This window comes from Panthera onca, chromosome D1 (assembly GCF_046562875.1).
Source record: "Panthera onca isolate mPanOnc1 chromosome D1, mPanOnc1 haplotype 2, whole genome shotgun sequence".
Lineage (NCBI taxonomy): Eukaryota > Metazoa > Chordata > Mammalia > Carnivora > Felidae > Panthera > Panthera onca.
In genome coordinates, this window is record NC_138348.1 from 18,206,285 (window position 1) to 18,234,188 (window position 27,904).

General features: G+C 51.4%; 1 protein-coding gene across 4 annotated transcripts in view; it reads right to left on the minus strand.

The window, feature by feature from the left end:
* The window catches only part of TSPAN18 (tetraspanin 18), a 187,811-nt gene that overhangs the window by 142,876 nt on the left and 17,031 nt on the right, over positions 1 to 27,904 (minus strand). For 3 of the 4 annotated variants that reach the window (XM_078433388.2, XM_078433387.2, XM_078433389.2), the window contains exon 2: positions 11,141 to 11,217. The gene's annotated coding sequence lies outside the window, so the exon portion shown is untranslated. Of the gene's footprint in view, positions 1 to 11,140; positions 11,218 to 11,461; positions 11,562 to 27,904 lie in introns of those variants that run through there. The other variant, XM_060606449.3, reaches the window with a different exon arrangement.

Below are 27,904 nucleotides of genomic sequence, written 5' to 3' on the forward strand. Positions count from 1 at the left end.
TAACTATGGTTTTAAAGTATACCTTGAAACCTAGGACTGTGATACCTCCAGTTTGTTCTTTCCTAAGATTGCTTTGGCAGTTTGAGGGTCTTTCGTGGTCCCATACAAATTTTAGAATTATTTGTTCTAGTTCTGTGAAAAACACTATTGGTATTTTGATAGAGATTGCATTAAATCTGTAGACTGCCTTGGGTAGTATGGACATCTTAATAACATTAATTCTACCAATCCATGAGCATGGTATATCTTTCCATTTGTTTGTGTCGCCTTCAATATCTTTCATCAGTGTCCTAGGCGAGTTTTAGTAATATGTATGTAAGCTTCACAAGAGCAAACTTTTATTACTTAAAGTTTAATAAACATTGTACTACACGGAAGCTAGTTCAAAGAATACCACTTATGTAGCCAGACCCAATGCAAATGGACTCCGCGAAGCATGTCCATTTCAAGAATAAGGATTCAGAATCCAAGCCATTCTCCAAACCGTGTGGAGTTTGCTTTTTTGGAACTTTCCTCAAGCATTTCTTTCTTTTTCCGAAATACCCATTAATGTAACTAAAAAGTGTGAACCCATGACTTTTTCATTTTCTGTGCTAAGATGTTTGTCAACTGGCTTGGTTACACATATGAAGTTCTCTGAAAGGTAAGTTTTGCCATCTGTGTTTCTTTTCTGGCCATTGTTAGAATTGATTTTATTTCATCATTAGTGCCAAAAATAATTTCGTTGCATAGAGGAGGCAGGTATCAGAATACCATCTTCCTTGAATGTCAAGTACCCTAGGCAGACCTGCTGTACCTGTTAATATATAAATATATTATAATTTATAATATATATATTATAATTATATATTATAATTTTTAATATATTTATATATTATATATATTTTATATAATTTTTTATAATTTTTATTATATAATTTTTATATAATTATATATTATAACTTATAATATATAAATATAACAGACCTGCTGCACCTGTTATATTTTATGTCAGGCACTGACAGTTTTACAGTGCTTTCCCTCAGAGCAGGCACCCAGGGCTTGCTCTTGGAGCTGGCTTCTCATCCTCATTCCGTGCCACTCAACAGCTCCCAGCACACTGTGAAAATAAGATCTGTCTTCCCCAGCGTCCAGGATGGGCTGCCCCTGGGCAGCTCCAGGTAGCCACCAGTGGGCACCTTCCCCAGGTCTCCAAAGACCCTGCATCCCCCATCATCTTCTCCATCTACACTCCATCACTCCCTAGATGATCTCCTGAAGGCCCAGGGTTTGAAATACTCTCTATAAACTATGACTTACAAATTTGTCTCTCCAACCTCGACCTCACCCCTGAACTTCAGGTTTGTCAATCCATCCACTTCTTGCCAACTCCCTTTGGATGGCTACTAAATATCTCAACTTAAAATGCCCCAAAACAGAACTCAGTAGGTTTCCCTCCCTGTCCACCAAAGCCTAGCCCACCCAGGCTCCTGTCTACAGGCATCTGGTCTCTGGTCATCCTTGACTCTTCCCCTACCCCATCCAACCCATTAGTGACTCTGTCAGCTGTCAGCTTTTTGTCGTTGGTGTTGTTGGTGTTGTTGTTAGTGTTTTTTAATGTTTGTTTATTTTTTTGAGAGACACAGAGTGTGAGTCTCTCTGACTCACAGAGGGGGCAGAGAGAGAGGGAGACATGGAATCTGAAGCAGGCTCCAGGCTCTGAGCTGTCAGCACAGAGCCCGACGCAAAGCTTGAACCCATGAACCGCAAGATCATGACCTGAGCCAAAGTCGGACGCTTAACCAACTGAGCCACCCAGGCGCCCCAGCTCTACTTTCAAAATAGATCCTGAATGTTTAGGCTTCTAAGCACCATTTGGTCTTTCCCGACCACTTCATCTTGTGCCTGGATTCTGACATCAGCCTCCATGCTGGTCTCCCTGTCCCCTACAGCCTGTTCTCTACCCAGCAGCCAGAGTGGTCTTGGTAACATGTAAATTTCACCGTCTCTTCCGTGTTTACTGGCTTCCCATCACACTTAGAATCAAAATCCAAAGCCCTTACCCTGGCTGGCAGCTCCTCTCCTTCCATGCCACCCTCACTCTAGCACCCTGGCCTCCTTGCTGACACTCCCACATGCCTAATGGCCCTTACTTTTGCCATTCCTTTCATCAGGAAGGCTCTTCCTGCAGACGAAATCAGGGCTTCACTACCTTCAGGTCTCTGCTCAAATGACATCTGCTCAGAAAAGGCCTTCCAAGTGCCTCTTAGCCAAAACAGCAAACCCTTGGCCGCTCCCCGTCCCTTCCTGCACCTGATATTGCCTGACATTCGGTTTATTTGTTTGGTCTCTCTCTCTCTCTGTCCCCAAAAGGAAAACAAGCTCCACGAGGGCAGAGACTTTGCTGTTTTGTTCACTACAATATTCCCAGCACGTACAGCAGTACCTAGTACACAATAGGGGCTCAATACATACTTGTTGAGTCAATGAATGTGGGCTCACCTTTGCCATTTGCCATCAGGTATTGCTGTCACCATAGCCATTCTGCAGATATGGAAACTGAGAATCAGAGAACGGACGGGGTTTACGTCACAATCCCTCAGACAGCGATAGATCCACCACCAAAACATGGGCTCCACAGAACAGGAAATCAACAGAGAAAATAAAACCAAGAGCTGGTTCTCTGAGCAGACCGATAAAATTGGCAAGCCTCTAGCCAGGCGAAGAAAAAAAGAGAGATGATACAAATTATAAAATTATGGAAGAGGGGACATCACCTTAGTTCCCATGAACATTAGAAGGATAAGAAAAGAATACGGTTAATAATTCTGGGTCCATAAATTCAGTAACTTAGATGAAAGAGACCAAGTCCTGGAAAGACACAACCTGCCCAAACTCCTACAAGAACAGACCACCTAAATAGACCTATATCTACTAAATAAATTGAATCCATAATTAATAACCTTCCAAAACAGAACACAGGCCAGATGCATTCACTGGTGAATTCTACCAAACATATGAGGAAGGAACTGTACCAGTTCTCAACAGTTTCTTCTAGAAGATAAAAGCAGACGGAATGCATGCTAACTCATTCTACGAAGCCAGCAGTAACCTAATACCAAAACCAAACAAAGAAAAGAAAACTGTGACCAAAAGCTACATACGGAGGCTCAGAGCAGCTTTTGTTCATAACTGCCAAAACTCGGAAGCAACCAAATGTCCTTCAGGAGGTGAACGGATAAATAAACTCAGGTGCATCCAGATACTGAAATATTATTCAACGTTACAAAGGAAAGTCTGACACCTGCTACAACACGGAGGGCATTACACGAAGCGAAATACGCTGGGGACACACACAGACACACAAAACCCAAAATAACCCCAAAAGACAAATGCTGTATGATTCCATTCACATAATAAGGTACTCAGAGTAGTCAAACTCACAGAGACAGAAAGAAGAGTGGGGTAGCAAGGGGCTGGGAGGAAAGGGGAATGGGGAGTTAGTGTTTAATGGGTGTAGAGTTTCAGCTTCAAAGGATGAGACGAGTTAAGGGATAGATCGTGGGGGTGGCTGCACGACAGTGTGAATGTATTTCATACCACTGAAGGGCACACTTCAAAATGGTCAAAACAGTACATTTTATGTTATCTGTATTTACCAAAATAAAAAAAAAAATGGGGGGGGGGAATGAGCTACCAAGTCATGAGAAGACATGGGGGAAGCTCACACGCATATTTCAGAGTGAAAAAAGCCAATCTGAGAAGGCGACATCCTGTATGATTCCAACGGTAGGACATTCTGGAAAAGGCAAAACTGTGGAGACAGTGAAAAGATCAATGGCTTTGAGGGGAAAGAAGGATGAATGGGCAGAGCACAGAGGATCTGTAGGGCGGTGAAGCCATTCCGTAAGATACCATAGTGGTGGATACGTGTCATTCTACATTTGACCAAACCCACCGAATGAATGTATGACACCAGCAGAACTGTAATGCCAACTATGGGCTTTGGGTGATAATAACGTGTCAATGGAGGTCCATCGATGTAATGCAGGTACCACTGTGGTATGGGATTGTCAGTAGTGGGGAGGTTGTACGTGTGCAAAGAGGGGGAATATGAGAACTCTTTGTGCTTTCCCTCAATGTTGCTGTGAACCTAACACTGCCCTAGAAAATAAAGTCTGTTAAAAAAAAAAAAAAAAAAAAAGGTTTCAGAGTCCAGAGTGCAATCTCCTTCCTCGATCCCACTGTGCCTTCCTTTCATAACATAACCCTACCCTTCCCCAGGAATGGGGACACTCTGGCGGGCCCCAAAGCACAGGGGATGGCATCATTCATTTCTTCTCACATCAGCAGCTCTGTCTGCACAGGTCGTTAAACTACTCCCAGCTAACAGACGGCACTGCCAGCCGATTTGGACTCTTCCCTTTATTTTTAGGCCATTAATTAAAATCTATCATTTCACGCTTTTAACTAATAAAAGAGACAGCTGGGTGCAGCAGCAGATCACCAGATCAGGCCCATCTCTAACACACCACAGCTGTGTGACCTTGGGCAAGTCATTTCCCTTCCTCTGTTGCTGACATGCGTCTGAAAATGGTGTTCCTGCTTCCTCCCTCCTTACCACACCTGCATATTTGAAAGTGCTTCAGCTGTGATTCACAATGTGAGTCTATGTCATTAAAAAAATAAATAAATCCTCCTAAAGAGCATGTTCTGCTCGGTTTTGCTGCATGAACAGAAAAGCAGCAGAAAAGACTGGCTCCATCTTTAGATGAGGAAAACAAAGACTTGTTAGTGCCTCCCCACGATGTCAAGGAGCAGTCACCCCCCCAGAGCGGACGGTGTGCCTGGCCTGGCTCTCGTAGCCAACCGTGTATGGAGCGCGTCCCAGAGAGAAGCTTCCCTGGCTTTGTCTCCTTTCAGGGACGAAGTTGTGTATGGGCCAGGGGTGAACCTTCTTGTGTAAATTTAAAACAACTTGAAAAAGAAAGGAAGGAAAAGGTTTGGGATGGAAAGTATCCTCGATGGCAGAAAAAGACCAGGTTGCTGTCATGAGTCACATGTGGACACAGGGCTGGCTTGAGGCCAGAAAGTTCTGGCAGACATTGGGCTGAGTGAGCAGGAAGCTGGGGTGGTGAGAACCTGTCATCCTGTCCCCTCACATACGTGTCCCAGCCAGAGAGTGAGGGGGAAGCCAGGGGGGAGAAGAGGCATGGGGGCTGGTGCCCCATCCTGGGCTCAAACCCAAGGCTTACACCCCATCTGTCAGAACTGCAGAAAAATGAACAGTTCAGGGGTTCAGATGGCACCGGTAATGATACCCACCCTTTCTGGAATGTGGACTCCTTCCCAGGGGGTGGGCTACATACCTGATAGCCATCATCTCATCTAATCTTGACCATGAAGCCTGCAATTACAATGACTATCTTCACATAACAGGAGAGTAATAGAGTTCATTTGCCCAAACCAGTAAGTAGCTAAACAATAGCTCTCAAGTTCATCTACTGCCAAAGCTATGCTCTCCCTCCTGCATTAAACTGCACCATGATTTATAAATACCAGATGGAAAATGTGATGTAGATGGCAAGAGTGCATCCCTTTTCTACCTCGTCAACGAAAAGATGGGAGCTTGAATCCAACCGGGATGCAGAAATCATTGGACCCAATGCCATCTCGGCTGCAGGAATAGAAATAAAAGGTCTGGACTGAGGGAGGTGATGGTCCTGCCCACCTTGGCTGGAGTCAGAACACGGCCGGAGCTCTGGCCTTGGCTCTGAGGGCTGAACTATAAAAGTGCCAAGTTCAGGCTAGAGTCCCCCCAGAGGAAGGTCAAGGGAACAAGAAGTCAAGAGTCCACTAAGACCTGCATCCTCAGAGGGAGGCAGAGGTAGCCATGACCTCTCGGCAGCAGAGGGGAGGTGTGTGACGAGGGACAAGGATGTGGGACAGCAGCCTGGAGGGAAGGGGGTGATGCTTCTTCTCTGCAGGCCCACAAAGCAGATTAGGGGCAAGCAGATGAAGGGTACAAGAAAGTACATTTCAACTCAGCAGACTAAGACACTCTGACCCATCACAGCCGGCCCGGGACAGCCCGAGGCAGCAGGGGCCACGGTGGAGGCCGTTTGCCCCAATCCCCCAGACACAGTTGGGCAGACTCTCACAAGCACTTGGCAGGAACTTTGGGGTACAGATTCTGCCAAGCACTCAGTCGCCTTTAAGCCCCTTCTAGCCTTTGCAGAGCTGACCTGTTGACCCTCGCTCGCAGCAGACGATACTGACCCTCCTTATAGAGGTTTAGTGTGGTCCTGCAACTTGTCCAGGGTCACACAGTGGAGCAGAGCTGTGACTAGTACCCAGATCTTCCCCCAAATCACCCTGGGGGTGGGCAGGAGGTTAATGGAGCTCACCTGGACCACTGGCTTCCACTCTCACCTTTGGCTTCTCCAAGGCCTTCCGAGGACTGGGGAGGATGGGAACATCTCCCTTACTAACTTCCCTCAATTCCATCATGACCTCTTTACCCCGATAACTGTGGCTTTGCATCTGGACCGCATCCCGGCCACCCCGCACTGCCCTACATCATTCTGGCAGTCTCCCAACTGGCCTCCCTAACTGTGCCTCAACTTCCTCTAAAGACCAGGGACACTAGGGTGGGCATTAGAATCACCAGGGAGCTTAAAACATACTAAGACTCCTGGGGCGCCTGGGTGGTTCAGTCGGTTAAGCGGCCGACTTCGGCTCAGGTCATGATCTCACAGTCCGTGAGTTCGAGCCCCACGTTGGGCTCTGTGCTGACCGCTCAGAGCCTGGAGCCTGTTTCAGATTCTGTGTCTCCCTCTCTCTCTCTGCCCCTTCCCCGTTCATGCTCTGTCTCTCTCTGTCTCAAAAATAAATAAACGTTAAAAAAAAAAATTAAGAAAAAAAAAAAAAGAACATACTAAGACTCCTCCAAAAGTTACACATAAACGTATAGTGATCAGGTGCCCGGGTGGCTCAGACAGTTAAGTACATGACTCTTGGAGGCGGCTCAGGTCAAGATCTCACGATCCGTGAGATCGAGCCCTGCGTCAGCTGGCAGCTCAGAGCCTGCTTGGGATTCTCTCTCTTCCTCTCTCTCTGCCCCTCCCCGACTCATGCTCTTTCTCAAAATAAATAAATAAATTTAAGAAAAAAAAAAAAAGTATAGTGGGGCGCCTGGGTGGCTCAGTCGGTTGAGTGTCTGACTTTGGCTCAGGTCACCATCTCACGGCTTGTGAGTTTGAGCCCCATGTCTGGCTCTGTGCTGAGAGCTCAGAGCCTAGAGCCTGCTTCGAATTCTGTGTTTCCCTCTCTCTCTCTCTCTGCCCCTCTCCCACTCGCTCTGTCTCTCTCTCTCTCTAAAAAAGAAATAAAAACATAAAAAAAATTGTTTTAAAAAGCTACAGTAATCAAAACAGCATGATACAGGCTTCAGGACAGACACATTGACCAATGGAACAGAACCAAGAGAAACAAACCTATATATCTATGGCAAACTGGTTTTCAATAAGAGTGCAGAGACTATTCAACGGGGAAAGAAATAGTCATTTCAACAAGTGGTGCTGGGATAACTGGAGGACCACATGCCAAAGAATGGAGCTGGACCCCTGCCTCACACTATGTACCCAAATTAACTCAAAATGGATCAGTGATCTAAATATAAGAGCTAAAACCATAAAACTCCTAGAAGAAAAATCAGGGGTGAATCATCATGGCCTGTGGCACTGGATTTTTTGGTATGATACCAAAAGTATGAGCAACAAAAAAAAAAAAGCAGATAAACTGGAGTCCGGGGACAGGTTCTCCTAGGGAAGCCAGGCTTCTGTCTCCCCCTCCCTGCCACCTGCTTCCTGCTGTCAGATCTCAGCAGGAGGCAGATCCCCATGCTTCCTAGCAATTGCCTTCACTGGCTCCCTCAGCCTGCTGCAGAGGGCTGGCTGGGGAGATTAAAACCATCAGTGGGCTTCCTGGTCTCCCGGAGCTCTGAACTCTGTGCAAGGCTGGGTGGAAAACACAGGAGGAGGACCGCCGTGAGCACGACGGGGTGATGCTGCGTGTCGTGCAGGGTGCCTCGTGGGTGCTGTGGGTACCTCTGTGGGTGCTATGGGGAGACACAGAGGTTGTATGGGTGCTGTCAGTGGCACCCTGGGAAGCCACGGTGGTGCTGTGGGGTGTGGTGTAGACCTCTATTGGTGTGGAAGGGTCCCGTATGGGGTGTCTTTGAGGGCACCATGGGTGCTGCGGCAAACACGTCGTCCTTGGGGCAGGAGCCCCGTGCTTAGGTCTTAATGTGACTGCTTTTTAGACATGAAACCTGGAGTAATTTACAACTTCTCTGAATCCCAGCTATCCTCACCTATATAAAGCTTACTAATATCTGCCCCTTGGGGCACAGGAGGGATCAACGATTATCTACAGAAAGCATCCAGTAAATGTCACCAGGAGTGAAGTATAAACCATGGGATAAAGGCTCAGGAAGAACTGTTCACACCCAAGGTGGCCCCACGCCCCAGGGTGTCAGAACGGAGAGCTGACACAACCCAGGCCCCATTCTCGGCCCTTTTTTAGACCACGCGCAGAAAGAGGTATGTGTCTCCAGGGTAACCTCACTGTTTGGTCCCAAACACCGGGCTCTTACGTCCCAAGAGCCTGAGCCTCTTCAAGGAGGTCACCTTGGAAGGCCACATTATCCCAGGGGGCTTGCTGTTCAAAGCAAGCAGGAGTGTCCTGCGGGAGGTTTCCTGGGCATGCTATTTGCCCATTTTATAGATGAGAAAACTGAGACTCTGGAGACAAAATCACTCACCCGGAGGCAAAGAGCTACCCAAGAGCGGACCTGGGACCCAGCTTCCATCAGTCTGGCCCCAAACCCCAGCAGACACTTCCCACAACAGCACACACCTGTCTGCCCGTTGCTTATGGTCATCTTTGTATTTTCCCTGTGACTCCACAACATGCATCTGTTTCCCAGCGAACGAGGGGGGCAAGACTACATCACTCTGCTCCCTTGCAAACTTCTTGAAGGTAAACCAAGAACAAAAGCACCCCTGCTGCTTTTTTCTGTACTTAAAGAGATTCTCTCCTCTCAGACACAGAGCCCCATGGCTTCCCCTGATAGAGAAACATCCCTAGCAGATAGGTCCTGGGGAAGTTAAGCTTTGTCCGACGCGCTTCAGCGCCTTCTCCTGATTAAGAAAAGCGTGCGGGATCCTGGCTCTGAGATAAGGCAATGGCTTCCTGTGGGGGGCAGGGCAGGCTGCCAGGAGGCTCACGGTTGAGATTATGGCCCAGGCAGCTGGCAGGACAGGGTGGGCCGCCAGGCGCACGGGACTTCCGCTCCTACGCCACCGTTGTCTGGGGCCCCGCCTGACCTGGCTTTATCCGCCTCTGGGAGCCAGCCACCGTGCCTTGGATCCTGGCCTGAAACATCCTGGCCGGCCTGCGGCTCACTCCAGAAGTGATCGGATGAGCTCAGAGGCCAGCGGAATATCAGATCAGTGTCTAGGAAAGTGGCCGAGTGCTTCCCAACCACAGCACCAGAAACATCTGGAATTGCAAATGCCATCACACGGTTGGGTGTGGGACTCCCCAGCGTGTACCCCCCATTGACTCTCGCAGCAGCTTTGGGGTGCAAAGGCAGGGGGAGGGGTGTGTAGGGGAGGCTTCCGTACCTCCCTCATTTCATCTTCTCCCCAGAACAACCATGGATAGACGTTATGCTCCCCTTTTAGAGATCAGAAAAACAGGACCTGCAGAGACTTCATGATGAGCCCAAGGTTTAAAAGCAAAAAAAAAACCACAACAACAACAACAACAACAACAACAACAAAACCCTCTAGGCTAAGGAAACCAATCATTTTTATGTCCTTTCAAGAAATGCAATTTCGAGGGGTGATTTGGCTTAAAGGATTTTGTTAACCTTAAGATTCAAGTCACAGAGTCACTCAAAGGAAAACATACAAGAATTGTATGTTGAATTGTATTTGAAGAGGGCTCCAAATCTCAGCCACAGCTCACTCGCTGCTGTGTGACTTTGAGCAAGTCACTTAACGTCTCTGAGGCCCGATTCTCTCCTCCCTAAGATGGAGGTGATTTTAGTGCCAAGACCACAGAGCCACTGAGAGACTGAATGCTGGTGCTTAGCACTGCGCCTGGCAGGCAGAAGCCCTCAGTCAGGGCTTCCGTTGTTGATCTGACGCTTCTGATCGGCCTGGTCCCAAACTCAGTCCATTGGCACCTCAGACTCTGTGGTCTTTCCACGGAGGGTCTGAGGCACATCCTTTGGCCAAACCTGGCAGTCAAATCTCCCCAGAGCTTTCCAACGCCCTTCCTCTCCGCAGCCCTCCCAACCCCCGACTCCCTTTCTGCCTCTCTGCTGCTTCACCACACCCATCACTTCCTCAGGTCCAGCCCTGGGCTGGGAGCCTCAGAAACTGAGGCCGCGAGGGCTGGAACAGAGTTTCAAGCCGCTGCCATTTTACTGGCGAGAAAATGAGGCCCCGTGAACGAAATGGCTTATCAGGGCCCTTGAGGCACAATGGCGGCAGAGACTGGGCCAGAGGACAGATGTCCTGGCTCTTCATTCAGGAACCTTCCATCAGGCCACCCGGCCCATCACCAGTTCTGGGATCGTGGGCAGCCCCAGCAGCTCCCAGAAACCAAGAAGCGGACCAAAGACTCTTCCATTCTCAGTTCCCTCCTGGGGGTGAACCGTATCCAAGAGTCCTGAGATGGACGGTGGGGATGAGGGAGTCATTCCAGAAAGTTCTCTCCTTCTCACAATCCCAAGATCATGGTGCCTTCCCTTGGAGGGCTCACTGCCTCCCATGTGTCAACCCTCACTTCCTCAGACGACCCCGAGGAGCAACCGTGATGGGTGGCCGCCTCATGGGGCAGCAGCCAGCCCCAGGGAGACCCCACCTCAGCACCTGCCTCTCTCCCTCACGCTTCAGGTGTCCTCCCCAACCCTGAAAAATGTCTGGGGTGGGGACAAGAGGGAAGCGGCCCTTTGCTTGCCCTTGTACCCCAGCATCAGCGGAAGGCTCTCTCACTGAGCAGTGGAGGGTTTGTGGGGTGGGAAGGGCAGAGGAGAGAAGATCAGACTCTCACGAGAGTAAGATGCCGCCATGTTGCCAAACCGTACCTCTTCCAATTGGTGTCTGTTCCTTCCAGGAGGGTCGGGATTCTCTTGAGGTCTCTCTCTGATGGCTTCAGGATGAACTGTGGAAGGAGAAGAGAGAGACCTAAATTTTCAAAAGGCAACGGCTCGCGGGGCATGCGGCTGCTGGGGGCGGCCTCAGTTCAGGTGTGCACCTGGCCGCCGAGGTCCTGCTCTTCTCCCCAGAACAGCCCCGTGAACAACCCCTTCTGTCTCTGCAGGCGCAGAAGCCAGACGGGCATCTGCGGCCAGAGAGACAGAACTCAGCCCCACCGAGGCTTCCAGGATGGCGTCCCCAGAGCCTACTGACCGGAGCCCGTTTTCGGCCTTCCAAAGTCAGCCCAGGAGCCTGGACAACGGGCACGTGATGACATCACACACGCTAACCACAACATCGCATCGCGTTTCTTTGCTCTTAGCTACAACATTACCAATCTGCTGTGGAAACTCTGTTTTTCCTCAGGCAGAAAAAAAAAAAAAAAAGGCTTTCTGAGTAATTTTGAAAACGTGAGAGACAATTAATCACTGCTTAATGAATGCAGGCTTTTTGGGGCAGACCAATACTTTCAGGATCTGGGATCCGTGAAGAGATAAATAATAGAGAGGACAGGTCTTTGGTAGTGAAAAAAAAACAACTCAGCCCCAGCGTGCAGGGGCCAGAAGTCCGGCCTCTCCCCCACTTCCTCTGTCAGTTTGACGAAGAGTCCCCAGGTCACAGGACAAGGATCAAATTCGCCACGTCCAGGCCACATACCTGCCAGCCAAGGCTGAGGCCAGTCCCGGGGGGGTGGGGGGCGGGGACCGGCTTGTGCACACGCACGGCTGAGGAACAAAAGAGCAAAACTTACAGCAGAGACGGGATAGCCGAGCCCCCTGACCCCCAAACCTCCCAGACTCCTTCCGCTCTCAAGGACCAGCCCACACAGTAGAAGGCCTGGTCAAATTTCGTGTGGTCTCAGATGATGACAACAATCCCGAAACCCTCTACAATCCTGTGGGACAGTATCCCCACTTTGGGGACGAGGGCCATGAACCCAGAGGAGTCAGATAACTTGGCCAAGGTTGTAAGGGCGAGACGGGGCAGAGCCAGGACTAGAAGCCAGGTCCGTGGGAGGTCAAACCTGCTATAGCGGGAGAGCAATGAATTCTGGGTCTACGCCACAGATCCCAGCTCCATGCACCTCACGCATGGATGAGGTTCCCAGAACTCCCCGCGAACTGATGGGGAACAGGGCTTGGCCAGAGGATGTGGCCTCATTGGGGCCATCTTTGCCTCAGATGCCCACCCAGGCAGAGTTGGCCCTGGGAACCTCATGTATCATGGACCAGACCGAGGCTACAATCAGAGGAATCCATGATCTGTATGCATGCACGTACACGTGTACGTCCACAGACACGGACATACGGGGAGGGACATGGAAGTATACGCACATATTTTCCACTTGTAATTACGAAAGTGAAAGTTCTTCCTTATCCGTTGCAAAACGTCCGTAACATGACCTGGTAGGCTTTACTCCCTGTAATCACACGTGTGCGGGAGCATGCGCCCGTGTGGGCCCACGGGACCCTGCACACATGGGACCTTGCCGCCCACGGTTTCCACCCCCCCCACCCCCGGCCCCCCGCTAACAGGACCACCACGTCTCCGTATGGCTCTAAGGATATCTAGATCTTCCTGAGTTTTCTTCACAGCTGCTCAGTGTCTCTTAGCAGGTGCGGACAGTACCTATTTACCTGCCCCACCTTCCGTATAGGGCATGTTTCCATTTCCAGCCATTGCAAGCTTGTGGCCGTGATCCCTTGCCTGCTTACGTCACCATGTGGGAATGTTGGTGCAAGTCCGCAGCCCGGACGCCTGGACGTGGGATGGCTGGACCGGGGCTCTGGACGTGGCCACATGTTGAATAGATTCTGACAAACAGCCTTCCCCGAACACTGGATCAACTCCCCTCCAATAGCAGGGCAGAAAGAGCTCCTTTTCTTGGATGCAGATTTGAACCCAGGGTTCTGCTGCCTGTAGAGTTTCTTTTCCGATCACCTCCCAGATGGCTGGGAGGCCAAGTACCCTGGACAAAGGGAGGAATTTATTTCTTGGCCCCCGCAGATGGCCACTGTTCCACTGCCTGGGGACATGTCTGAGGAACTCGTGCCCACCTGAGCCGGGAACTACATTTACGGGCTCAGAGCTGATAATGAGCTTTTATGAGCTCTGGGGACCACGGGGAACACGTATTAATGTCAAGTGTGCCCATCAGCCACGCAGCCCAGGTGAATGTCACCCATTAACGAAATTAAAGGCTGCAGCCCCATCAGGAAGAAGCTGCGGGCTGCGTGTCAGGCAGTGTGGGCAGGGCCTGTCAATAATAAAATTACTTTACGGGTTTTGCACTCCTGAGCCTGAAGCTGTCTCCCTCTCCGATGGAATTCTGCCTTCCTGCAGTCTGAGAGGAGATTAGTTTATTACCAGTCTGCCAGGAAAGGCAAAATCCAGCACTAATCCTAATTCCCATTTAAGCAAATCTGCATTATGTGAAGGAAACCAGCTGGGCTTGGAATTTCTTCCCCCCTCCATCCCCTGAGATCTCATTCCATCCCCCTCCTCTCCACAGGAGGGGGGGGGGTCACCACAGATGTCAGAGCGGGAGCCCTCCTGGGACTAGGGAAAGAATCCCATGGTTTCGGGGCCAAGAGGGGGATGGGCCTGGGTGACAAGAGGCTGCGTTGAAAGTTGGTAGTGCTCGCCATTGACCCGGCTGTCTCAGGCTCTGGGAAGAAAAAGCCACCACCCTCCCGGCCCCAGACTTGCTCCTTCTTTGAACAAAGATGCCTTGAAATCCTGAGTCCACTTCTGACTAGCTCTGTCACCTTGAGCACGTGACCACCCGACTTCAGGCTGCAACTCCTCATCCGGGAAACAGCTAACAACAGCCGATCCCTCATACGATGGTGTGAGGGTTACACGGAAAATGTACCCACGGGACACCAGAGATCCTGGCACACAGCACCCTACTTCTTGAATTAAGACTCATCGGGGGCACCTGGGTGGCTCAGTCCTTAAGCATATCTGACTTGGGCTCAGGTCATGATCTCACGGTTCCCAAGTGTGAGTCCCACATGGGGTGAGCTCAAGCCCTACTTTGGGTGAGCACGAGCCCTGCTTTGGGTGAGCCCCACTTCTCTCTCTCTCTCTCTCCCTTATGGGATTCTCTCTCTGCCCCTTGCTCACTGGCGCCCTCTCTCTCTCTCTCTCTCTCTCAAAAAAAAGACTCCAGTTATAATCACACCATTATTTTACTGCCTAATTTAGTTAATCATAACATGGCCCTTTTCCTACAATGCGTCCTGGTTTCAGAGACCTTAAAACATAAAAAATCAAATAAAATCCACAAAATATAGAGCTCAATCAAGGGCAGCGAACGTAATATTATTAGCCAAGTTCCCCCCACTGTCTTAAGGTCTAGCTCAAAACTCAGATCTTCTTTCTTCCAAACAAAGCAAAGCTGTTCTGTGTGAGGGAAACCAGCTTTTTTGTAAGCTTTTTTTGTAAGAAAAAGCCTGAGAGCTACTTCAGTGTCCTCGATGAGACCCAGTGTCCTGGATGAAGAGACTTTTATATCTACCTTGATGTTTCCCGCTCTATTTTTAAATTGAGACAGAACATACATACACACGGGTGCACGTGCCATGAGGACACAGCCTACTAACTTTTCACAAACAGAGCACCTTGCATAACCGACACCGAGATCAGAGACTCCTATTTTCCCGCCATTGTTTCTCTTCCATCCCAGGTCTCCCAAGTCGCCTGTGACTCTCCTCTGCCATTGCCCCTCACTGCCCCTGCCTGTCCCTGCCTGGCTGAGCCTTATCGCTGCCTGCCTGCTTACCGCAAACGGGGTCCTGGCTGGTCCGCTAGCATGTGGCCTTATTCCCTCCAACCTGCCCTCTGGCCTGCTGTCAGACTGAGCCCATTCATGTGTCTCTCTCTTGCATCGGTGGGTCCCCTGGCTCCCCTTTGCCAACACATGGGGCCTTTGCTCATCTGAGCCCCAGTTGCCTTTCCCAGCCCATCCGCAGGTCCACACCAATATGCACAGACCCCACAGTGAAACTGAACTCACCTGGACCCACACACCCCACCAACCTCACTGCTCTTCACTCTGCCTGGAAGTCCCTTTTTCCTTTTATAACCCTGAAAGTACACCTCCCCTCCCACTCCCCAAACCACCTGGCAAACTCCTACTCATCCTTCAAAACCTTCCTTCAGTATCTCCTCGGAGAAACCTTCCCAGACCTCCACAGGCACAATTAGTCACTGCTCTCTGGGCTCTGATAACCATTTACGTGTATAGGTGGTAAAGTCGAAGTCAACATCACACGCAGCACGGTATATATTTTGTTCCATATGATTTTTCTCATCTACCAGACTATGAGTTAAGGATGGGGACAGTATCTTACTCCCTCTGGGGTCTCAGCTCCTGACTCAGCAAATAACAGCCGGATGGGTGGACAGCTGCTAGGATGGACAGAAGGATGGATAGATGGATGGATGGATGGATGGATGAGTAGAGAATGGATCTATAAAAAGCACTTGAATAGTGGGAAAGAGGAACTAGGTTATAGTTGGTTGCAGGGGTGGATGGATACTAGCAGGGATGGAAAGACGAATGGATAGATGGTTGCGGCATGGATGATAGATGGACGCAGCATGGATGGACAGATGGACACGGCATGGATGGATAGATGGACACGGCATGGATGACGGACGCAGCATGGACGGAGAGATAGACGCGGCATGGATAGACAGATGGACGCAGCATGGGTGGACACATGAACGCAGCATGGACGGACACATGGATGCAGCACGGACGGACAGATGCACGCAGCATGGATGATAGATGGATGCAGCACGGACGGACAGATGGACACGGCATGGATGACAGATGGACGCGGCATGGATGATAGATGGACGCAGCATGGATGGACAGATGGACACGGCATGGATGGACAGATGGACACGGCATGGATGGATAGATGGACACGGCATGGATGACAGATGGACGCAGCATGGACGGAGAGATAGACGCGGCATGGATAGACAGATGGACGCAGCATGGGTGGACACATGAACGCAGCATGGACGGACACATGGATGCAGCACGGACGGACAGATGCACGCAGCATGGATGATAGATGGATGCAGCACGGACGGACAGATGGACGCAGCATGGATGGACAGATGGACGCATCACGGACGGACAGATGGACGCAGCATGGATGGACAGATGGACGCATCATGGACGGATAGATGATAGCAAGGACAGATGAACACAGGGACGGACAGAAGGGCAGGTAGAAGGTGGATGGATCCACAAAAGAGTGGGTTAAACAAACCGTGGGAAGACAGAACTGTGTTAATGGGAGGAAGAGGGGGAATGGACGAGTCTACCGCCTGCATCACTTTCTCGGGACCCTGAGGGGCTGAGCCTCTTGCAGCCACGGACGGTGCCTTGCTTTCGTCCTCCAGAGTTTACGGATCAGAGCAGTGGGCACCGGCAGCCCCCAGCTCCTCCCCACCTCACCTCACCGCTCCAGCCGTGGACCCGCAAGGTGAGGCCTCAGGAATGAGGGGTCCCAGTGACCTCTCGCCTTGGTCTTGAGCCAGGCGGTGAAGACCAGTGCCACAAGGAGATCAAAGCTTTCCGATGTCTGAGTCCAGCCCCAGTCTGCAGGGCGGGTGGTGTGCCCGCCGTGTGCCAGGTCTGTGATAGGCCGGCCGCTTGGTTTGGAGTGGATGGACGGCTGCTGATACCCTCTGCAAAGGCTCCTCTGCAAAGCTGCCATTCGGGGACCCTAAAATGGCCGAAGGGCCGGGCTAAGCGGACAGGACAGCAGCTTTTGGAGGGCTACCTTACCCATGAGTGGGCTTCCGTGGGAACCGATCTGCCACCAGAGTCTGCAACGAGGGGTGGGACTGGTGGTAGGTGGGGAGCCCTCAGTGGTCCGGAGATCAGGCTTTCGTGTCCCACAGGCCCGGGTTTGAATCTGTTTTGCCACTTGCCACCCGGGTGACCTTGGAAAAGTTCCTCATCCCTCTAAACCTCAGGTTATATGCCTGCAAAAGTGTGGACCATCAGAGTCCCACCTCACCGGCCTGAGCTGGGGATTAGACGAGTTAGCAGATTCCCAAGAGTAAGCGATTCCCACGGTGCCCGGCCCAGGCAAGTAAGTGCTTGACGCACAGAGGACCCAGGAATCACGTCATACAGAATCTGCCGCCACTTTCTGTAAAACGGGGAGTGCCCGTGATCAGTAGTTCCAGGTTACGTTCTTCAGGCCCTCCCGTCTCTCCCTCGGGGGTCTGCACAAAGAACAGATGAAGTCTACGCACCGTACCCACCCTCACGCTTAGCTCCCAACAGCTGGACTTACTAACGTTTTACACATTAAGCCCCCGTGTTGAAGATCGCTGATTCAGAGTTGACGTCCTAGAATCCCAAGTCAGTAGGATTCTAGAGGAGGTGGAAAGCTGGGATGTCTTCCTGGAAGAGGAAGCAATGAAAGAAGGGAGGGAGGGTGGGAGGGAGGTGATCAGCCCAAAGAGGAGTCTTTCTCCGGCTTCCTGCTAGCAATGCCTCTCTCCCTTGCTGTGTACTCAGCTCACCGTCTTTCTCTTTCTTCCCAACCCCCTCCCCACCCCCTCTCTGCCTCTCTCTTCCTCTGCCTGCCCCCCACGTTAGCCACCCTACACCTCTACCTGGCCCCTAGGTGGAACAGACATCCTTCTGAGCCCTGGGACCACAAAGACTTTTGGTCTTGTGCCCCAAGAAGGGGCAGCATCCTCAGTGAGACCCCGAGGCCGCCGGGGGCCCCTCTCCCCACATGGATGCCAGGCCACAGGATCCAGGCTGGGCCACTGCCAGCCAGATGCATCGCTTGTTGACAGATAACAGCGCTGCAGTTTATGGCTCCATAGCCAAGCCAGGGCTTTGTTTTGCTTTGTTTTAAATTAGCAATGCAGGGGGTTGATGTGGAGGTGGGGGAGAGGGAGAGGAGCCAAGACAAGTTCAGGATGAGTTCCCGCTGGGTCCTGTGACTCCAGGATCCACCCGCCCACAGCCCTTAACGAAGCTGCCCTACCCGCTTTAGCTTAGGTCTCTACCTCCTCCCCACCTGCCCCCGTCTCCCTGGGAGAGTGGGGGAGGGAGAGCGTGGGGGAGGGAGGGCGCTTCCGCTTCTCTGTGTCACCAGCCCTGTCATTCGGCCCCACCACCCTCTGTTCCCATAATGAGACCCAGAATGGGCCTGCTAATTGTGCCCCAGGGTCACAGTGGGGCTGAGGCAAGCCCTGACATCCTCAGAAAGATTGGGATTTTTTTTTCTTGGGGACCGGGGGGCCCCCATCTTGCGTGAAACTGGGCATAGAGCGGTAGACCCCGGCACTGCTGGCGAGGGTCTCTGGGGGGCCTGCCCGGTGGGCGAGGGACTCCCAATCCGAGCCCTTAGCTCTGGGTGGCTCGGGGACGGTGGCAGGACCAGGGAGGAGGGCATGTACAACCCCGTAAATTAACACATTGAGCCGCTTATTCTCTGTGCAACCATCCATAGTAACCAGCTCCTCTGTCCCCACGTCCCCATCAGGTCTGGGGGTTCCTGAAGACGGACGGCACGGGCCAACCAGGGTCTCCGGTGCCCTCCCCAGGAGCACCTGCGGGAGACAGACACCTCTGTGATGCTCAGCTGAGCATGAAGAATGTGGGGCCCCCGGGAGCCTGAGACCCCTTGTCCCCAGTGGCCACAGCCTTGCACTTGCGAACCCCTTCGTCCTGTCAGGGAGCATCTTCTTTTCACCGGAAGGAGGCAAGACCAGAGCTGTCCATCCACTGCAGCTCTCTTTCCTTTTGATTTTCGCTCTTCCTACGCTCTTCCCATTTCTCAGATGGGGAAAAGTGAGCCTCAGCCACAGCGGCTTGATGTAGCTGAACATGGGTGCATTGTTCAGAGACGAGAAAACAGAAGGCGTAAGCGATTCTCTCGACAATGTCTGCCAAGTGAGGTTCACCCATTCTCACGAGGGGGTCCCCACAGACCCTCCAGGCAAGTGCCCAGCATCCTGGACCTGGCCATTTGGTGCCAAAGGGACCCGGAGGAGGAACCTAATGGTTTAAGGGACCCATCTCTGATGATGGAGCCCGGCCTGCCTGCCTCGGTTCCACTGTGCCATCTGCATGAACGAGAAATGAAAGAGGTGAACTTTATAACTCTCCCAACCAAGCGGCTCGTGTCCTCCTCACTAGCTAAGGAAGGAGATGATGCTCAGAGAGGTCCAGCCGTTTGTCTACAGAGCTGAACCCGGCCAAGGGGAGATGAGAGCCCACGATTTTGTTTGCAGCCAAAGTCCCCGGAGCCCCTTGGCTGAGTCCAGCCTGCGCTGGGCTGTCCCCATAGGGTCTGTCCTCCCGAGGACGCATCTGAGAGGTTCTCAGGCCAAAGATACCTGGGGTTTCAAAGATTTCTAAAACAGCCCAGTGCTTCTAGTACGTGGCTCAAGAATAGCAGACGCCGTCTTAGTGCTGAAATTGACTTTGGTACGAATTGTGTCTCAACATGTTCCAGACCTTGAACTCCACATGGGTCCACGGTGTGGTCTCACACACACAGGAGTGCCTGTCCGAGGATATGCCGCCTCTGAGAGAAGCAGTTTTAAAAAGCCACACGACGGTAATAGAGATGTTTCCAAACTGGCCACCCTGCAGCCAGTAAGGAAGCCAAAAGCTAAGAACTGGTAACTGGAGCTGAGGGAAGGGGCCAGCCCCACAACCAACAGCCGCTTTCCTCCGAGAAACACGGGGCTCCGGGCCTCGTAATTCAGACTTTATAGTCCACTGGGTTGCGGTGGGATCTGGGGAAAAGGGCACCTCACGTCTCTGTAATTCTCCCCCACTCAAGTCCATGTAAATATATTCTAATGCAGAAAAAGCGTCTGCGGGAGGTAAGACCACAGAGCCATTAGCATTTTGATGGGTTTTCCCAACACATGGAACAAGAGTGGTTTAAAATTCATAGTGTGGAAATTAATCCGGGTCAGGCCTCTCCCTCCCCAGCTTGAGGTGGCCCAGAACTTTTTACCCCTTTAGATTAGGAAAGAAAGTTAGGAAGTCAGTCAGTCCTACAGTGAAGAGACAAGACGGTTTTCTAGACTGAACGTGGAAAGCCCCCTAAACACAATGATTCCACAGAATCAGCGATAAGGGCAGAGAAAAAGATCTGACATGGCTTAGGCGTGGAGTCCTTCCGGCCGAGCCCAGGAGAGAAGTCCTGCTTACTCCTAACAGCACATGAGTCTCTCTCGCCACTGACAAAGGCCAGGCCTCTTACCACCCATCCCGGAAGAATGTGCCACAGAGCAGGTGCTTAGAGGAGAAGGATCAGGAAGACAGGAAACTCAGCGAATCCCTGATCTCAAGAAGTTCAGGAGAGAGGGTGGGCGGGGAGAAATTGACAAATCCAAGAAAATGTGCAGGGAGACAAGTCCAGCTGCCCTGGCACCCTGAGGAGGTGGCAAATCTGGGGCAATCCTGGTCCCTCCTCAAAACTTCCTTCTGAAAATAGATATGAGGTAATATTATGCAGAAGGCAAGATGCACAGTTTTCCAGAGTGTGGTCCGAGAGAACATACAGATGTTGTTAACCTAAATGACCCCCAACTTGGAAACCAGGCGAGGAGAGGAGGGTCTTTGTTCAAGCATTGATTAGCAGGCCCACCAAGGATTCTTTAATGATCTAGAGGATTCTAGAGAAATGTAACCTTGACTCATGTAAAGCGGCGTGAGAACTTGTAATAGATTAGATTTTTTTTTTCGGTCTGATAGAGAAGATAACCCCAAAGGTTATGATTTTTATTGTAGATTTGTAGATCTCATAGGATTTCTGAGTTTTAGAAAATTATACTTTGATGGTACATACCCAATTAAACACACACACACACACTGCACAGGGAAAAAACGGGAAAGAAATATAGCAAAATCTTACCAATAGGTATCTTTTGGTCGTTGGCATATGTATGCGAGTGAGTTCCATAATCAGAAAAAAAGTGATAAATGTTACTTTTAAAATGGAGAAACACCCACCGGTCTGTGATTCCTCTAGCAGGAGCTGGTGCACAGCGTTTGCCCTAAGGCGCTTTATGTGGATTATCTCACTAAGGCCTCCCCACTGCCTAATGAGAAAGGTACTATGACCCCATTCTACAGATGTGAGGAAATGGATACACAGGAAGTTAGCCTCAGGTCACAGGTACAGGCAGTAAGAGCCAATCTAAACCCCAGGCAGCGAGGCCCCGGAGGCCGCCTGTGTAACCACCCTGCCAGACCTCTGCCTCCCAAGGGGAAGAGGAAGGAGTAAACACATCTGCCGGGCTGTCAAGGTCAGGCGTGGAGAAGACGGTGCTCCCACCCCCTCCCAGGGCTCGCAGTGTGCTGGGAAGCCGGGCACAGGCCTCTCCAGCCTCGAAATGAATTCGCTTGTGTCTCTCCCACACTTGCAGGCTGGGAACCGGTCTTCTCCGGTCTTGGGCCTCCCATCATCTTCGGAAGGGGCACACTGGGGGCGGGGCAAATGAAAGCCCTCACCTCTCAACCTGCCCTACAGCATGGCCTCTAGTGAAACCGGTTTCTGTGCTCTAACAGCCGCTAATTAACAGTTCCCTCCATCGCTCTCTTCGCCCACACAGTTGCTGCAGGACAGCTTCAGTTACCTAGACCATAAAGCGAAGGGCAGCCACGCTTCAGCAAAGACAGGGTTCATTGTGTAGAAAAGGACCTCTAGGAGACCTGGAGGCCGTGGGTTCTGCCTCCAAGTCACCGCGTGACCTTGGGCAAGTCACCAAGCCTCCCTGGGCCACATCACGTCGCCTTTAAAAGGGGCAGGGAGACCCATTGTGCTCTGATGCCCCAGATGTTTGGCCAGCGTCGGTCTTGCTTTCGCCGCCGGGGTGTTTTACATGCCGTGGGCGTGAAGCCACGCCAGGGACCCGCGCCTACTGAGTCTCACTAAAGCTCTTCATGTGGCAGGTCACTGCCGACTAAGCCTGTGTGGAAATTAGGTTTTGAGGGAGGAATACCATATGATCTCCGAAAACCAAACTGGGGTGGGGGCGCTGCAAAAGGCAGAATGCAGGGAGTGGGGAGAGATTTAAATAGGGCCCTTGAGAGACCCCCAAAACCACCACATCTGTGGACACGGAATGGTCACAATTTGTTAGTTTTTTTGTTTAGGTCAAATACGTTTCCCTAGGTGTCCAACCACCTGCAAATTCAGGCAGGATTATTTGGGTAAATACTGTGTTTGCAAAGCTTCCAAATAAAAAGCCCCATTTTCCTTGATTTAACAATAAATATCTATCCAGCCTTTACCTATGGCTGTGAGGAAGGTAGGAGAGAGGATAATTCAGAAATGTCAGCTGCTAAATAAGTGTCAATATTGAAAGACACGTCTCTAGGTGATTAATTAAGATCAATGAGCAAGAGAAACACAGGCGAGCTCTTACAAAGACAGAAAATGATTCTGCTAACGAAAGTAATTTTAGCAGACGTGGTTACTTCTGATTCCTGGATGAGTTACTGTCCCTTTCAGGCTCTACAGTTTCATTATCTATCACCCAATGGCCTGTGATTCTCAAAATGGGTTTCCCAGGGCATCAGAAGCTGTCAACGTGGAGAGAGAACTTGGGGCGGATGGCACAGCCCCTATGACTCCTCCAACAGGGCAGCTCCATGCTGAGTGGTTTCTTGCAGGCTCCGTGTGGAACTTCCTTTGAGTTCTATGGCTACAAGTTGAATGCCACTAGACTAAATCAGCCCAGGTCCTTTTCACTTTAGTATCTATAGTCCCCAAGGTGGTACCTTGGTTAAGAACCCCAAGGCAGGGGCGCCTGGGTGGCTCAGTTGGTGAAGCATCCGACTTCGGCTCAGGTTCATGAGTTCAAGCCCCGCGTTGATTCTGTGTCTTCCTCTCTCTCTGCCCCTCCCCCACTCATGCTCTGTCTCTCTCTCAAAAATAAGTAAACATTAAAAGAAGAAAGGAAGTGCAAGCCATACTGGTAGCCAACTTTTTTTTTTTTAACGTAAAGGCATCATGGCAACCTATGTGCAACATCACTTGGGGATAGAACGCCTCCAATTCTGGAACGGGGGACCCTCTGTGCCAGGCAACGAGCCCCCATCCCTAGGCAAAGGGTCTGCCAAGACAGATCCTAAAACCACCATAAGAACTGGCAGGGCCTGAAGAGGGGCGCCTGCATTGTCCCAGGTACTTTTGTTCGCTCAGTCCCCATAGCAACCTCATGCAATAGGGGTTGATCTTCTCTCCACTTTGCATGGGAGAACCCTGAGCATCGGAGAAGTTGGGTAACATGTCCAGGCCCACAGGCTCCTAAGGCAGGATTCAACCACAGCACCCTGCCTCTTAATCACTTAGAAAGCCACAGAATGGAAAGGGATCCGGGGACCAACTGGTCCCTCGCATCCATTTTAGAATGGGAGACTGGGGCCCAGGGAGGGTAAAGGGACTCGACTAAGGTACAAACAAGGAGTTGGTGGCAAAGCAGGATTAAAACTCAGACGCCCTCCTGAAGTCTCATCTGTCCACTCTGCCATTAGGCCGCTTGGGACAGCACGGCTTGGTGGTCAAAGCTTCGCTCGAGTGCAAGACCCTACTCTGCCACCCATACACCCTGTGACACCCCGCTCGTCGCGCCCCTAAAACGGGCATGGCATTCACACTTGACCTGCAGGGCTGTTGCAGGGGGTGCAGTAGGACAGTGTGTGTATGTGGTATGTTCTCAATGAATTCTAGCTCTCTGTCGATAGAAGCCGGGGCAGGGACAGAAGAGGACACAGAATGAAATGGATCCTTTTCTTTTTTTTTTTTTTTCCTTTAAGTAGGTTTCATGCCCAGCACAGAGCTCACCACCCTGAGATCAAGACCTGAGCTGAGATCAAGAGTCGGACGCTAAACCAAATGAGCCACCAGGCGCCCCTGAAGTGGATCCTCTGGGTGGATTCCAAGCAGGAAACACAGGGTCTCTGTCCTGATCCCACCACCCCTCCCCCATTAGCAGCATCAAACTAACCGCTGCCCCCCATTTCCTCAGTCACCTCTGCGGGGGAGACATCTGGGAGAATTAAGAGGAACAAGTCCAAGTGAGATGCCATGACACGATGTCTCCCTTAAGTCAAGAGTGAATCATCCTCTTGAACTTTCTATTTTCTCCTGACCTTGTGTTAATTCCTAGTTCAAAATAAAATGATGTCTCTTCAGTACCAGGAAAAGGCTACAAAGTAATTTCAGGTCAGCACGCCGTCTGGGTAATGAGACTGAATCCATTCAACTGCACAGTCAGGGAATTGAAGATGTGGAAAGAACCTTATCTCAGAGCATCTGAAATACCGCATTAAAAAATGATGATCTCTCTAAGAGTAAACCGGTAGCCTTGCCTCTGCTGGGAGGCAGGAAACTGAGGCCCAGAGAGGCTGAGCGACTTGGCCCCTGTCACACAGCCACGGAGCCGGTTGGTAAAAGAGGCAGGCAGGGGGAGAACCAGGTCTCCCGACCTCATGGCTCTGCTGGCACTCAGGGGGTGCAGGGTGCAGGGGGAGGGGGAGCGAGAGAGCCGGAGAGGGGCACAGAGGCAGGGGAGTCTGGGTGTGAGTACAAGTGCACACAGTTGAGAAAGCATGAGCCCCTGAGGTGGGGGGAAAACTCCTGGGCCACCTGAAGTCCCGCTGACACTTTAAGTGTCTGTGAGAAGAGCGTGAACAAGCGTGCACGAGGCTGAGTGAGCGAGAGGGATGCGAGAGGGGGTGTGCAAGAGGAAATCGGCGTGCTGGAGAGAGCGAACAAGAGGGAAAACATTTGGGCCATTTTCAAATTCCCACAGTCGAATAAATCAAAACAGACTGTTCTGAGACAATGAGGCCATTTCAAACCACATCCTTTACACTAAAGTCAACTCCAAATGGCCCACTTGGTGGCTTCTCATGGCCAGAAAAGCGGCACCGGTAATATGCCCAACCGGATAGCTAGGATCCTCGAACCTAGGGATGAGCCAGGTAGGGTTAACACCCACTTTCCAGACAGGGCTCCTGAAGCCAGGACAGCGCAAGTCCCTTGGTCCCCACACCCCGCTGCCCGGGTGATTTCTGGGAGGCGGCAGAGTCCGGGAGACCCATGCCCCTGAGGAAGGGCTGCCCTGGCTGCCGCGGGCGGACAGACGAGGAAGGAGCAACGAGCGAAGACGGAATGTTCTGGGCGCCAGCTGCCCCACAAGGCAAAGCAGTTGCCCGCCTGTCCCGGAGCGCCCGGCAGTATTTGCTGCGATCAGCACCTCGCCGCGCGCCTGGCCCTGACCGGCCGGAGGAAGGCCCTGCCCTTCCAAGCAAGTGGGGAGCTGGTGCACGGCGCTGGGCCAGGCAGGAGGACACTGCCAAGGCCCCAGAGAACGGCCCATCTCCCATCTTCCCATCTCCCAGCCCAACATCTGCAAAGGGAACCCTGTGGCCATACCTGGAGTCCACCAAGCCCCCCCTCCCAGCAGCAGGAGGGGACGGCCCCAGGCCAGCTGGGGCCGTGGACAGATGTGGCTCTATAAGCATCCGTTGTCACGAGGCGGGCCGTGCATTCTCTAACCATGGGCTTGTCCTAACCTCAGAACATTCCTTAGATGCGGGTGTTACTCTTCCCACTTTACCAAGGGGTAAATTGAGGCCCAGAGAGACTAAGTAACACCCAAAAGTCACCAAGATGGTAAATTTAGACACAGTCAGAATTGCATGCCAGCTCGACCGGGTCCTTCTAAGTCACCCATCACTTGCAAAGCTCTTCTCTCTGATGGGGGTTGGGAGGCCCAGAGGGCAGCATTTTCTCATGGGTTCCAAATGCAAATCCCAGCCAAAACCCTGCTCGCCGCAGCCCGCTCTTGCTAGCTAGGGACGCAGACTCTCCGAGAGTCCCCCTCGTCAAGGAAAGCAGAACCTAGACTTACTTATATGCTACACCTCTCAGTACTTCCTTCAACTGGTTAGAATCCTCGTGTTTTCTGTTGCGTTAACGGAATTTTTAAAAATGAAATAGAGGGGCACCGGGGTGGCTCCGTAGGTTAAGCGCCCGACTCTTGCTTTCGGCTCAGGTCTTAATGCCACCGTTCGTGAGTTAGAGCCTCACGTCGGGCTCCGTGCTGACAGCGCGGAGCCTGCTTGGGATTCTCTCTCTGCCCCTCCCCCACTCGCGCACACACGCGCGCAGAAATATTTAAGTAAAGACATAAATAAAACTGAAATGTAACATCTACACAGAAAAGTACACACCATCCGAAGCAAAGAGCTCGATAACCGTCTACGAACTACACATACCTACAAGAGTACCAACCAGAATAAGGGAACAAACCGACCAGCACCCGGAAGCCCTCGTGCCCTTCCAGGCACTCCCCAACTGCTGCCCAAAGGTCATCACTATTGTGCCTTCTAACGCCACGGCTTCACCTGGCCAACCTTGAACCTCATATAAACAGAACTGCGCCGTGTAGACTCTTTCACATCTGGTGTCTTTTACTCCACGCCGGGATTCTGAGATTCTTCCAAGTGACGTCAGCAGCAGGAGCCCATTTTCTGCTGCATCGTACTCCACCGGGGGCCTATATTCATTCTTTCTGGACATCTGGATGGTTTCCGGGAATTGCCTGCCATGGACGGGGACGTCGTGAGCATTCTCATACACGACCTTTGGGGAGCATTCATATGCACTGCTATGGGATAGATACCTAAGGGTGGCATTGTTGGGTCACACAGTCTGTCTACTCAACTTTGGTTACGTTTCCCAATATGTCTTTTTTTTTTTTCATTTTTAAAACTGTTTAATCATTTTTGAGAGAGAGAGACAGAGCGTGGGTGGGAGGGGCAGAGAGAGAGAGGGAGACACAGAATCCGAGGCAGGCTCCAGGCTCGGAGCTGTCAGCACAGGACCCCACGCGGGGCTCGAACTCATGAACAGTGAGATCATGAACCTGAGCCAGGGTCAGACGCTCAACCGACTGAGCCATCCAGGCGCCCCTCCCAATATTTCAACGTTGGGTCCATTCTGTGTTTTAGACATTGTACACCTTACGCAAAACACACCCGCAGCTCAGTTGTGGTCTACAGGGCCGCTGTTTTGCACCTTTGGTCTGTGTGCTTTGCTCATTGTAGCCACTGGCTAGGCCATCCTCCTTACAGCATACTGACACCTCACAAATTAATGTAAGAGTGGGGGGAAATTCTAATACCCCCCCTACACTGAGGGGTGACACGAGGCCTAAATAGCGTGTCCGCGGCTGTCCATCAGTGAGACCTCCTCTACCAGAACGAAGTCACATTAAAGTCCCTTCAGCAGCCTCTTCAAAATACACATGCCGGGTGACTGGACAAGTCCAGCCTCCCTGTACCACTCCAACTTGCTGAGCATGGTCACACGCAGGAATAATTATTTTAAAATCTAGCCCAACTGAGAACCAGCGGCTTGGGTCACACAGCAACAAAGCTAAGGTCACAGCGGCTTGGGTCACACAGCAACAAAGCAGGGCGCCCAGGTTCCCCAATTCCTAGGCTCTCTCCTGCCACCCAGGGTTCCCCAAACCTCCCCGTGTGCCAGCATCCCACCTGTTTCCAATCACAGCCGACAACAAGAATGGATCCTGGCACTCCTTCCGGCCCCACCCTT